Source organism: Dermacentor andersoni, chromosome 4 (genome assembly GCF_023375885.2).
Source record: "Dermacentor andersoni chromosome 4, qqDerAnde1_hic_scaffold, whole genome shotgun sequence".
Classification (NCBI taxonomy): domain Eukaryota; kingdom Metazoa; phylum Arthropoda; class Arachnida; order Ixodida; family Ixodidae; genus Dermacentor; species Dermacentor andersoni.
In genome coordinates this window covers 27,433,950-27,446,727 of record NC_092817.1, presented here as the reverse complement: position 1 = coordinate 27,446,727, position 12,778 = coordinate 27,433,950, and the positions used below count along the sequence as shown (strand labels likewise).

Here is a 12,778-nt window from a genome sequence, read left to right as displayed (position 1 = left end):
CACGCGACTCGAAGCAGACGGAAAGGTGGGAAAAGTAGTAAGAGCCGTGGGCGCACACACGCAGCCTCCTAGACAATCAAACACCGCGAAATGCTGTCCCACAAGTGCCATATAGGCTCTCATCGAGTATCACTTAAGGAGTCGGCGCTTCGCATATATAACCTAAAGCTAGCAAAAAAAGCGAAATCTGCAGATCCTGCCCGATCGGTGATAAGGGCAGTTTTTCTTGATGTTTACTGAAACTCGTTCACTTCAGTACAGCCGGAGGCTCCTCGCTCAATACAAGCCCATTTTGTTCACTTCTTTCTCCTCACTCGGCTGCTTCCGGTGGCTACCGTCTTCACTTCACTGTAGCAGACTTCCTCAATTTTCTGTTGTCGACATCTTTGCATCTTGCCTCTTGTTCTGCTTGTCTATTCGGGCATGTACCCAGTGGTACGCAGCCATTCTGGAGGATGGGCCTCGAATGTTGGCATATGCAATTATATATACTTGGCGGCCCAAGCAGTAGTATAGTCACTAAGGCAGCAGCATCTAGGACCCACAAAGTGGTCGGAAAAAACAAAGACAGGGTCGTTCTAAAAACAAACGGTGGTGGGGGAGTTTTTTTTATTTCACACCATCACGCCCCAGACGGTGTCAAACGCAAAAAAACCTACCCTGGCGCAGAGTATACGCATTTATGCGCAGCCTGAAACCAACGCAAACGCTGCGAGTTCCAGCACAATTGTACACCCTCAAAATTCGTAAGTCTTGATTAAGACATACCTGCCAAACCGTGAACCTTTGTATTCGCAAAAATTCTGTGCACACGACATCAAGCGACGAGCGAGGGGTAAGCACGCAATCTGTAATAGCCTGCCACAGCACACGGCACTTTACTGCCGATGATTTACTTTTAGACGCAGCACAAGAAGCCCCTACAAAATTGTAATAGCAGACACTTTACGAGCAACACCTTGTCTTGAGATCATAGTGTCTTTTTGGGCGACTTTGCTGTTGCCGATTTCGCCTGCTTCAGGGACTTCAGTATAAGCTTGCTCGAAGGGAGGTACTTGCTTTTGCCTCTCTTTGCCATCAGAAGACTCCCAACAGAAGGTTTCGAGAGCAACGAGTGAAACCTTTGACCAAACAGTTTATTTATTTACCTTTTCTTTTTGTAAAGCTTGATGCAACTTTCGTAAAATCGTAAAACGAACCTTACGAGAGGTTCGGGAGTGTTTGCAGGAATGGATGCGATGTTTGGCGTTTTGTTACAAAGACAGCGCACAAGAACATGGATAACAAGATGAGCTTTCTTTCTTTCTGGTTCATGTTTATTTTGGCCGTGTTTGGAAGAAGCTATTCGCGTATGTAGAGACATCAAAAGCCGAAGTAGCAGCCAAGAGAAATCGTCCGCGCATGGGTGGCATTCGGAAACGACATATACCTCAAGTAGAGCGGCTCTTCGACCTATTTTTAGCGTCCCTGACCATTCGCGTGCCTATCGCGAAATCCCAAATTTCGCATACGAGATCTCTGTAACGTCGATAGAAACCTTGAAGGGAGACAAAGCAAAACATATGAAATACGACTTTCTATAACAGTAGCCCATACACGATATCCTACTCCGGTCGATACCAAGGACAACTGAGCGAAGGAGGACGCGCCAGCGAGTAATGTCGCCGTTAACCCAGAACGATTTCGCAAGATTAACTGGCGTGCACTAAAAACACATAAGTACTCTTGTATTAACCACCGCTGTTGCAGTGACCCTACAGGCTAAGCTACTTTGATTAGCCGCAAATGTGAAGTGTAGGCGAGAGTGGGTGCTGAGGCCACACCGTACAAATCGCACAAGCTCCCAGCGGCACGCGGTCCCGACAACTTGCCAAAACGGCGCCGGACCAAAACAAAGGCCGAGAAATGTCACTGCGAGCTCTCAACCCGCACTCAACTTGACCCCCCGCGCGACAATGGTGGGCAGAACTGTCCGCTCTTGTCACGGTGTTTCTTGACGCTTGTTTAATCGCAGTGTACGATGCAAGGGCGTACACACAGGTAGGTAAAAGCTGCCCATTCTTGCGCGAAGGTCGAGGCTAGTTTAGTTGCAACAGAGCCGAACAGCCGCGAAATACAAGTAACGCCGAACGAACAAGCTTCCAGAGAGAGCGACATCGAGAGAGAGAGAGAGAGAGGACGTGAAAACAAGCGCACCACCGCAAACACACGGCACCAGGCACTGAAGTCCACGTCCGCGCCATATGTCAGCGACGCTTTCCGAGCAGTCCGCTAGTTGCGAAGCGACCAAATAAATATGGGAAAACAAAGCTAAGTGGGGTGCGTAAAATGTAACTTTCGAAAAAAGAAAGAAAGAAGAAAAAGAGGTTTCGTTCGGTGCAGCATTCGATAGTTGCAGACATTCAAGAAACCGTTCCACGCTTTCTACTGAGCCCGAATGTAAGCACGTTTGCGCACAACGAGACTTCAACGAACGTTCTAAATTCGGAGCCCTCAACGTCGCACCGCATAGGCCGCAGTGCAAGCTTCGGGGCGCTCAGCAGTACACATAACAACGTCCGGTATTTTACCCGGCTTCTGAAATCGGCCGCCCCACGGGGAGGCACGTACCGCGACGAGCGCCAACGATTCGGCCCGCATGTCCGGGCAAGGCCGCGCCAAGCATCCCGTCACGCAACGGGAGCACCAACGGCGACTACACTGTCGTCCATCAGTAGCATCGAAAGTGCATCACGCCTACCGCCGACGTCAACAAACGCACCAAACGAACGAACGAACGACAGGGCTGCGGCTCGCCGAGGTTCCACTTGGCTGCCCTCCAGCGTTTCGCGGTCAGCTTCACTCCATGCGGGCTACAGCTGCTCACGTACGACAAGGACGAACAAGAAAATATATATATATATATATATATATATATATATATATATATATATATATATATATATATATATATATATATATATATATACACATAAAAAAAGACTAAAAGGGCACGAAAGCACAGAGCGAACACCGAAGCTGCGCTGCGACTTTTTGCGTCACACGTAGGCTGGTGCGCAGAAAGGAACGTCCGAACGACGTAAACAGGGGAATGATTCGCCAGACCTACGTTCCTCCGATCAGCCACGCGACGAGCCTAAAAGAATTACTGTACAAATGCAACGCGATCACAGTACGCGGCTGGCGCGTTACACCGCAAGCAGGGAAGTCATAAATGCCACCGGGAAGCTCGTACGTTCACGCATCGTATAAAACAACGATGAAATAAGCCTCGCGAAAGCGATTCGCGCCGGGCGCTGCCATTCGAACAGCCGCCGTCGCTTTCCTCGAGGACGAAGGCGCACCGCGCGCGCTATGGTGGCAGCAGTTTCTTGGGCGCTTTCCCAAACTCGACGAACGAGACAAATTCCTCCCTCACCGGAATGCGGCCGCCGCGAAAGGATATCGAACCCTTCAAGTCACGCTCAGCAGCGCAATAACTAATGAAAAAAAAAAGCGGAGCAACGCTTAAAGGAGCTGACAACCAATTTTCATGGTACCCATTGTTTTTTAGTGCAATGGAAAGCTTGCCGGACAGTGTCAAATTATGAAATCATGCTAACGCGGAAAATGCCGTGGAACATTTTTTAATCAGATATCTTTCTTTTATCTGCAGCGAGGATGTAGCCGTTCACTGGAAGCATGCTGAAAACGGTGATAAGTGAGCGCGCGATAGCGATTATAGGCTGGTATTAGTGGGAGGCAGGCAAGTGTGGCTGGCCGTGTTGTCAGTCGACGTTCCTGCGCTTCATGTTTTCCGAATTCTTAAATGATTTTTGCGATAACAGCTAGGTGGTTTCCTGTCCAACTGCTTCGGTATTTAAGCAGTCAAAATGAAACCAATCGGGTCGAAAACGATACGACGCCTTTACACGTGACACGGAGTTCAAGCGTGTTGCCGTAGCCACGCGTGCGTTTGATTTCCGAAGCATATAGAATAATGCACGAGTGCGCAATATCAACTGCAATTTTAAGCAATCACCATGATGTACTTAATGACAGTCGACTTACGTACAGTAATCTCATAAAATACATCCGAAATACCAAGATGTCTCGCCACTTGCTGGTTTTTCAGACTTTCTTTGCCGATTTCAAATTACAATTCCTACTTAAATCGCAAATAGCGTGCTGGATTCTTATCACTATAAATCATGGTCATTTCATTTCCATCAACGTCTCACAACACATTCTGGCCAGTTGTCGGTCCCTTTAAGCTTCGCCTTTAAGAGTGGAACGCGTTGGCATGCACGCCCGCATGCCAACGTCGAGTGATGGTTGTCTCGATGATTAGCAAGTGTGATTATGATACATGTATAAATGTGGGATTTCCCGGAGTAAATCTTAGTTGAAGTTCCGCGCCTGTCTTGTGTGTTCCTTCTTTGTCCCTTGTTTTTGTGCGGTTACATGATGCATTCCAATTTCAAAGATCCCTGTCTGCTTGTCACGCTTCCCGACAACTGCAGCTTTCTTGCGGAGGCGGCCGCGATGGTTATGTTGCAAGGAACTGAACGGGCCGCACCGCTCTGAAAAGGGGTTTGTGTTTGGGGTTTCTGCATAACAGAATTATGTTTTCTGGTATATTCAAAACAAACTCCGACGCTATCATGTCTGTAAGTTGTGTGTAAGTCGCACTTTACGATTTTTCTACGTATTTTAACTTCATAAATTATACTCTATTTCAGTAACTTCCTTGCACCACATGGGGGGCCTGGGCATGCGTGGTTCGAAATTCTTTTTTGCCGAAACGACGCTGGACGCCAACGCGGGACTTTCTGCAACACGGGGCCCTCAACGCTGTCGCGTTAAAACGCAAACTGCAGCTTGGCGGAGACGGACACTCACGCTGTGTCTTCTCGCGCGCGGGCGTTGTGGGTCAAGACCGAAATGGCCCCATCAAGATAGCGCGAGTAAATGAGCAGTAACTGGGGAGAAACGAAAAGCAAATGTACCCACGAAATTCTAGAACCCAGCTACGTAATGGCTAGGTATTTAGTATAATCGTGTTGTTGCTGCAGTCGGTGCGGTGCGTCAGAGGGGCAACCTCTGCGGGCGCGCCGCCCCTCACACAGCTCGCATTTAAATTTTTCCCGCATCCGCAGGGATGCTGTTCTCGGTAGCAGTGCAATGCCGGGCGCACCCGCTACCTCTGACGCAATATGCAGACCGCGCCGATCGAAACACGTCGATTCGAGGGCGCCACGCTTCGCATGCTGCACTTCTTTTATTGATCCACATTTGTAGACACTAGGTTCAGAACCGACGCCAAGGCGATAACGTAGCAACGACCTGAAAGATGAGGATCCTGTGATAAGCAATAACCGTGCCGAACGCTCTGCAAAGTGCTCCTTAAAACAGCGCCTGTTCCTGGGCGCGTTTCCTGGGCGCCTTCATGACATCGCAGCGGCCCTTCCCGATAGACAGCGTGATCAGCTCTTGCCGGCGAAGCCAAGCGAACGAGGCGTGTAGGCTCAACCACACACACTGGCAAGGAAGCGCAAACTGCAGGTGCGCCCTCGAAGTAAGACGCACCTCGGCGGAAAAAGACCGCACGCACGCAAACAACTCGGGTGCTCATATCCCACCGATCAATAGCGGGCTCGCACTTTACTTAATGCACTTGGCCCCCGTCACTTGCTGCGCTTTTCCCGCTTTTTTTCTTTTCTCCCTGCTTGCTTGGCGTATCGATGCTTCTCGCGTTCCGGATATGGTGCTCTTGCACTGCCACGACGGGTTACGAGCAATTCAGCCCGCTACAGTCCTTCTACAGGGCACTTTATGGAAGGCGCACGTACACCGTATACATCAATCGAAGCGCACCAGTATCCGCCCTAATCACCCAGTGCGAAAATCGCGCCTGTTCAAGATTCCTGGAAACGCGAACTACGATTTTGTTTTGCTTAATTTTTTTCGCTGCCGAAATCAGCGTCAGACGCAAATACTGTCATTTCCTTTCTCTATCATTCTTTTTCCCCCGAGTGTCCACGCCGTAAGACAGCACGAAAGAAGTAATATAGGCTGTAGCAAGGACGTAGCCGTAGTGCGGCACGCGAAACGCCTCGCGCGCGCGCGCGCTGTAAACGATGATGCATGAACCCTAGAGTAGAGAAACGACGTTACGAAATGCACAAATCACATTTACTCACGCATTAGAAGGCTTACATGTCTAACTCTTGTTACAGTTAGTGGGAGTCTTACGGTCTAAAGGTACGGACACACTGGCGGCAAGACACGCGCGGCACGCCGCCGGTGGCAAGAACGCCGCGCGGCAGAGAGGCCACATCAGTAGTGCGCGCGGCGGCCGCCGCGGAGTCACGTGACAGCGCTGATCTCGCCTTGTCTCGAACGGCGCGAGCATAGGCGCGATATCGCGGTTGTCGCGCGCTTTTTCCTTGCTCGGTTAGCAGATAGCGCGCTGATCGCGTTGATTCCTGCAATGGCAGATGCAGACGACGATGTTCTGACGACGATGAGCGTTTTGGTCATTGTGTGTTCTCTGCTGTTGCGACGACGGCGCGCGCAAAAGGCACGCAGACGAAGCACTAGCGCTGTTTGTCGCAGCTGGCTCGGAGCGCTCGGTCGTCGATCGTGGTTCCGCCGCCGCCGCTGGAAGTTAACTTCGGCAGTAGCCAAGAGGTGGCGCTTAGGAGAAAGCCCGGACGTCTCTCATTGGTTCGCGGCACGCGGCAAGCCGCCGAAAATGGCTCCTCGACCCATCCTCTGCGCGGCAGACCAAACCGGTTCCGCGGCAGGTTTTGCGGCACGCGGCGCGCCGCCGGCGGCGTGCCGCGCGCGTTTTGACGCCAGTGTGTCCGTACCTTAATCTTGAAATCGTGCTCGCTCCCTATTCGTAGTGTTCGCTTGTCTTGGAGTGGGCGTTTGGGCACTAGAATAAGAAAATGCGGGGGTAGTACGGTTGCAAAGATATAAGCGATAATGCTATAACATGTTTTCCTTACATCGGTTTCAGCAAGCGACCCCCCTTTGAGCCTCTGTAAAGACGTTTCACGTCGAAATTTAAACGCGCACGGTGCTGCAATACGAGAGAGACCACACATGGCTCAGTAAACATCGTGAAAAATGGAGCGCCAACGCCTCACAAACAGCAGCGGCAGATACGGTCGCTAATGGGCTCTGCGCGGCTCCTCACGTCCCCACTAGGCCGTTGTTGAGTGCCCAACGCATCTGTCAGAGGTGCGCCGAGGCTAAGTGAGGCTCTCGAAGGGCCGATGGAGCTGTCACTCGTCCGCCAGCGCAATCAGTCGCCGAGCTTTGGCAGTCGACCCCGATGATTGAACGGCACGACTCTCCCCGCTCACGACGTCGTTCACTTCCTGCGTGAGCTGCTCACTTGCGTCTCGGGCGATACGTCACAAGGTGATATTGGCACAACCAAAGTACCGACAGGGCACCACTAGACTGGTTCCTTCGGTAGCGGAAAACTGCCCCGCAGGAATGGACGCGCGAATGCGAGAATCGCACGGTGTAAAAACACTGCTCTCATAATCAGCTGTAGTACCGAGAAGATCGAAGGTTGAGTGAGTTTTTGGTACGTATTCAAGTCAATGGGGACAACTTAGAAACACACACACGCACACAAACAAGGACAACAGAAGCGCAGACAACACAAGCATTGACTCGCAATTAAATTATTATCGCGCTAACGCTCAATAAATTTTTGCGCGACTATCAACAGAAGTAGTGAAAGCATGAGCACCTACCACGCACTGCAGCACACAACAAGAGATTGCTATTAACACAGCTCGTGTCACATGAGCTGTGTTAACTGGGGTTCTCTGACGTACCGGCTAAACATAGTGAACGAGCATTCACTGGCAGCGGCTATGGCCTTCTGCTTTTGAGCACGAGGTCGCGGGCTCGATTTCCGAAGGCGGGGCTGCACTTCAATAAGGGCAATATGCAAGAGCGGTCGTGTACCGCGCGTTCGGTGCGCGTTAAATGAGGAACCAACGACAGTTGCTATCAAGGTGATTATTTGTGGCACTACGTTGCCCTACGGGTGGCACTCCCCGTACCACCGTGCCTCCCCCCCCCTCCCCCCCCCCCCCTCCCCCCCGAAAGCGGGAGTTAACCGCTGTTTCTAGCGCCACTTGCCGAAGGACCAGTTCGCAACCCCGTGCAGCGTCAGAAACTAGAGGATTCGATTCAAAGCGCAAGCTATCACGAGGGAAGCATGCGAGGAACCCTTACTACCGCGCTGTTTTCACCGCTGTGTTAGACTGCACAATCTCCGAGATCGGCCCACGACAACGGTTAGTTCCCAGTGAAACCTAAACGCTTTAGGACTCTACTGGCACCTTGCGGTGAAGCTTTATACAGTCAGAAGCGCCGGAACACAAAGCCCAGCAAGCGGTGGAAGCAAAATGGGAGAGATGAGACAAACATTTCGCTGTCACATCGGCGATTGCTTATCCCGAGGCGAGAGTGTACTAAATAAGAAAATGCCCAAGTGCGCACGCTCCGTAGAAGCCGGAATGCTTGCCATCGAAGCGCGAAGATTTCGGAGGTCCAGCCGAGCAAAGCTTGGCGTGCAGCGCTCCGGCAAACGGTAAAGGCCGAGTCGTTGGTTTAATGTCTAATATTCTTTGCAGCACGAGGTCACGGGATCAAATCCCGGCCACGGCGGTCGCATTTTGATTGGGGCGAAATGCGAAAACACCCGTACGTTTAGATTTAAGTGCACGTGCCTTATAATCAGACCCGCGGCTTTGGCACGTAAAACCCCATACTTTTTTTTCTTTAATATTATTTGCATCCCTAGCGGCCGGTGTCGGTGACACTGGGGTGATAAATGAAAGCGTCGTAGCGCCATCTGGCCAAAAATATTCCGGAGCCCACCCACGACAGCCTCTCTCATAATGTTGGTTTAGCACGTTATGCACAACCGACCCAAACATCTTCACACGCATTTTCATTTCTTTACGCATTTCATTTCCATATGTGCCGCGAGATTGCTCAGAGTGTATACAGCACACCGCAACATTTGTACTAGCCGCGACGACTACTGTTACACATCACACCATCGTCCACACACAGCCTTCCATGTCGCTTTCCACGAATACAGAAGCACAGTACTCCAAGCGCACTGCTGAAACCAGTCTATGGTAAGACCACCGCGCTCGAAAACATAACATAAAAAATAAAAGCCCAAGACGGCCATGCTACATGATAACGTGAGCTGTATATCAGCCGCTGCGAGCCTCAGTGATTTTTTTTTCTTGGCCCTTCACATCAGATAACGACTAATCGGGAAGCGCAGACGTAAGACAAGTGCCGTGACTCGACAGCCTTTTATCGCCCATCATTCTTGAGAAATACCATGTAGGAGAGACTGACAACGGACTCGCAGTTTTCGCTTCAGTGGTAGCCAGGTGCCAGCGAACCGCTGAGGAAATAGAAGGTTCGTTGTCCTCAAAGCTAAAACACGTAAAAAGACCCAACACGTCGCCTACAATGACGTCAACACCCGGCAGTGTGCTCCTCGAACAGTACGAGTACTGCCGCAGGCGACGACGTCTGGCCGCGCCTGTAACGAAACCACGAGCACGGCATACGTTCCAGACGGCTCGATCGGTTTAAGCGAGCAGTGCAAAACCGTTTGCACATGAGAGCACTCAAAAGAAAACGCGCGCAGAAGGCTCAAAACAGCGCCAAAAATTCCTAAAGAAAAGTGTGCCCTTCGTTGGCTCATCGTGTACTCCCCGCGGGGCACAGCAGCGCTACCACGTTATGCCGCGGCGATAAAACGAGGGCGAGAGGTAGGGACAGCCCGGAGGAGTCAAAAGGACAAACGGTTATTTCATCCGTCCTCGCCAGATGCGGCGCGACGACAGTCACGTCTCCCTCTCCTTCTCTTAGAAACCGGCGGCCCTCCCAATGGCCTGCACAGATAAACTCAGCTGCAACCAACGAGCGCACGTAGCCACCCGCAGCTAATACGTTAACTGCTGCACTTCGAGCAGCACTGAATGAAAACTCCCCATAGCAACCCGCGCACCAACTGTCTCAATCGATCAACTCCGCGCGCGTTGGAATGTGTTCAATCCGCAACTGCACTGCGTTTGCAATGCCTGTGGGCCGTGATCACATATGAATACAGGAACCTTTTAAATACGGGCCCTTAGAAACTGCACACAACTGAGCAGCTGCAAGGCAACGAAAACGCTTGCATGACATAGAACAAAGCGAAGTTTTTAGCAAAACCAAGATTACCTTAACACCCACTGGCGAGCGTGTTGCATGATTAACCAGGATGCCATGTTTCTTCCGGCAGTACTTAGTCTGAGAGCGGAAGAAGGGTTTTGAGGCAAAACTAGATTGAAAGGTCTGATGTCAGGAGAGAGAGAAGTCTGTAGATAACAAGCACGTTCCCATTTGTTCTTGCGAATAACCCTATGTTGCCAGCGCCCAGCGAAGGGGTGCATGCGGTATCGCTGGGTAAAGCAGAAACTTATCGCCTAGCAAGCTGCATTGCACGAAGCAGACGCTGTGCGCACGACCAAAGACAGCCGATCCGACGCCACCACACGACCAACGATAGAGTTGCCCCAGGCGTGCAACAATGGACAAGAACGGCACCGAGAGCGGCGCTGCTGCGCCGGCGTTGAGAGCGCCGCATGCGAAGCTAAATTCTATTAGCGGGTGGTACCCCTCTCCCATCTCTCGTTCGCGCCGCCTTGATTGCCTCCTGCACTGCGCGTGTTTGGGCACGTTTCGCGCCGCGCGCGGTGTGTGTGCCTACGTGTGTGCGCGTGAAGGGCGGTGTACAGTCTGTTTCACATTTAGGGGAAAACTCGGAGCGCATTGCATCGCGATGCGGCGAGCGCTTGAGTCAGGCGGCGGCAGCAGCTCGCGCAGGTGCTCGAGGGGCGGGATCTTGAACGGCGTCGTCTGCTACGGCGGCGCGCGCTGGCCGCATTGTCGGTAAACGTTCTACTATCAGTTGCAGGGTGCCGATCTCATCGCTACGGCGTGAAATGAGCCGGTATTCTTTACTATGCGTTGTGCGACGCCAACTGATACGCCTCGAAGGTAAGTTCATCGCTACAGGGCAGTCATAGACGACGTACTGATTCCATACATTCTTGACGACCCGTTTCTGGAAGGCGACTATATATTCTAACGCGATAGGTCGCCGATCCACACTGCTCGTGTGGTGCAACAACTGCTAGAAGAGCGCACAGTCACTCTCTTGGAGTGGCCGCCTCAATCCCCGGGCGCCAACATCATTTAACATGTCTGGGGCTCGTTGAAAGTATCGCTGGCGCACCATCCCCTCTATCAGTCGCCCGAGGATAGGCTTCGATCCACCATCGTCAGCGACTGAGACGTGCTGCGAATGAACACATCCCTGATCAAGTCATTCTGCACTTCACTGCCGTCCAGGATCAGCGCTGTCATCGCTGCCGCTGGGGACATGACGAGATACTAACTGAAGTTCCGAGCGTGACGTGTCCAATTCCCCGCCGGCGGGCAGAGTCTGTCTGGTGTAGCGAATGATTGTCGAGAAAAATAATTTCCAGCTCATTGTCTGAACCTAAAACATTCATTTAATCGTATCCGTTTGTTTCATCGTGTTCGACTCCCATAGTTATCATTGTTGAGTGCTTTGTTTTCCTTTCGAGACAAACAAAGACTGAACACGTTGCGCGCACATCTTGGTGCGTCTTGTCGCTGCTTTTTACGGTAGCACACACAGTGAAGAAATATACGTGCACTGCCCCTGACAGTAGCACGCTTCCCGACAATGGGGCCAGCGCGCACCGCCGTAGCAGACGACGCAGATCACGACTCCGCCCCTCGAGCGTCTGCGCCTGCTCGAGCTGCTGCTGCCACCGCACAACTCTATTGCTTGCCGCATCGCGATGCAATACGTTCCGAGTTTTCCCCTAAGTGTGAAACAGACTGTACACGCTTCTATTTGCCTTTAAGAAGATCGGTACGCTTGACGATTATTTTTATGGCTGCAATGCGGCGAAAGGGCAGCGTCTGCTTAACCATGTAAGTGACGCTGAGCAGGTGATTGGAAACGACATCGTATGTACCGCCGGAAAAATCGTCAGCACATACGATGCGGCACATACATACGGCACATACGAGCTAAAGTCATTTTTGCAGTTTCTCACAATATGTTTGCTACAAATCCGTGTTGTCTCTGATGGCGACAACGGTCTTCAATCGACACTGTGCGGAAATAAACAAAATATATCGGTTACTTAAATGATATTGCGCGACAAAAACGACACGGACGTGAGAGACGACACACCAAGCGCTTGGTGTGTCGTCTCTCACGTCCGTGTCGTTTTTTGTCGCGCAATATCATTTAAGTAATGGATTACCAACTTGCCCGGAATGCTGCTCTCAAAAATATATCGCTGCATAGCACAAGTACGACATGCACACACCACTTTAACTAGTGCGTCCCCTACAATAGAATAGAAGCAGCAATGTAGACATCTTGGCCATTTTTTTACAGTGCTCAAGAGACGGAAGTTGAAAGTATTAGTAATCATTCCTGCTTCAGTAATGCCGGCGCGACCAAGACGCGGGCGTGTATCGTCCAGCAACTCGATCGATCGGTGCAGTGGTGAAGCGGAAATGAACTCCGGTCATGTTCAATGCATCGTGCACATATTCAATTCCTCGGCACGCGTGAACTTCGGCCACCGCTAGCGCATACAAAAGAAGTGGTTTCCATTCTTGGGCAGCGCACACATAAACG

The 12,778-nt window shown here is 51.3% G+C and overlaps 1 protein-coding gene across 3 annotated transcripts in view; it reads right to left on the bottom strand.

Annotated features, from left to right (window-relative positions):
- The window catches only part of Ndf (Nucleosome-destabilizing factor), a 131,196-nt gene that overhangs the window by 60,373 nt on the left and 58,045 nt on the right, over nt 1–12,778 (bottom strand). The gene's annotated exons all lie outside the window — the stretch shown is intronic.